Source organism: Seriola lalandi, unplaced genomic scaffold (genome assembly GCF_002814215.2).
Source record: "Seriola lalandi dorsalis isolate HSWRI2012SDOR001 ecotype SW California unplaced genomic scaffold, Sedor1 jcf7180001976006, whole genome shotgun sequence".
NCBI classification, from domain to species: domain Eukaryota; kingdom Metazoa; phylum Chordata; class Actinopteri; order Carangiformes; family Carangidae; genus Seriola; species Seriola lalandi.
The window spans coordinates 1-1,277 of record NW_019446672.1 but is presented as its reverse complement, the minus strand read 5'-3'; the positions used below and the strand labels follow the sequence as shown (position 1 = coordinate 1,277).

At 36.3% G+C, this 1,277-nt stretch overlaps 1 long non-coding RNA gene across 1 annotated transcript; it reads left to right on the top strand.

The window, feature by feature from the left end:
• The first annotated feature begins 85 nt into the window (after positions 1–85).
• Positions 86–1,277, top strand: LOC147820234 (uncharacterized). Its single transcript, XR_015437274.1, has 3 exons — positions 86–181; positions 822–981; positions 1,221–1,277. It is a non-coding gene; the product is annotated as an uncharacterized LOC147820234 (long non-coding RNA).

Genomic DNA, 1,277 nt, shown 5'->3' with positions numbered 1-1,277 from the left:
ATTTGCATATGCAAGCTGTACACAAACATTTCCTTCCCTCTCTAATATAAGGAAGTATTTAATGACTGAACTTGTCAGTGACGAGCCACTGTTCTTCAGTAGCTCAGCTGGACGGATCTTGCCATGTATTTCCACTGTAAACTGGTCATATTGATACTTGCACTGACTCTTGATGGTCAAGGTAAGTGTAGGTATAATGTATATATACTTGTGTGTGTGTGTGTTTGTGTGTGTGTGTGTGTGTGTGTTAAAATATACTCTGAGTAAATGTTACTGAGTTACATTTTGAAAAGGTTACGCGTTATGAGAGAGTAAAAAAATGTTACATGGTGATAATAATAATATATACCTAACTTAATAAATTAAGGAACATCTTTAGGCTCCCAGACATATAGATTGTTTCCAGGTGAGAACTGCATCAAAAGCAACCAATAAATTCAAGCCACCTTTAGAGCCTTTGCATACAGCTGATAATAACACCACGGCTGGAGTCCATAGATGCATAGTAATATTAGGCTATATGAATAAAATAGCTGCCACTTCTAACAGCAGTATAAAGCCGCAGAAAAGTTGAAGATTTATAAATATTATAAACATAAACTCCAGAGTGGCTGCAACTGAAAGCCGAATTAAAAAAAAACTTAAGAATGAAATTACTGATTTTTTAAATATTCCAAAATTACAACTACACAAGAAAAGCAATTTTGTTACGGTAACAAGAGTAAGCTTACACCCCATGTATACACACGTGGGCATACAAAATGAACATAACAACATGAACACACCTCTAAACCAGTTTCAACACCAATTGTTTTCACTAGTGTATACAGGAGAAATCATTGGAGGCCACGAGGCTGTCCCACATAGCAGGCCGTACATGGTGCTTCTGGTGCAACACATGGAGGATAACAAAACAAAACACTGTGGTGGATTCCTTCTGAATGAGGATTTTGTGATGACAGCAGCCCACTGCCAAGCCAAGTCAGTTTTACACACTTTTTGTTGAAGTACTGAGAATTCTGGTTCCCATGATGAGATTTCTTAACCCACCAACAACCTAGACTCATGTGTTGAAATTGGCAGATATATTTCATGACAGCTCTGTGAACTGTGACATAAATTTAAGTCTCTAAATATTTGTATTTTTGTGTAAACAATGCTCTGTCCAAGTAACTAATCTATTTATTGCCATATAACTTTTTTATCTTAAATTTTGTCAGGTCCTACAATGTCCTTCTAGGAGTTCACGACTTCTTTAACACACATCAAGTACAGAA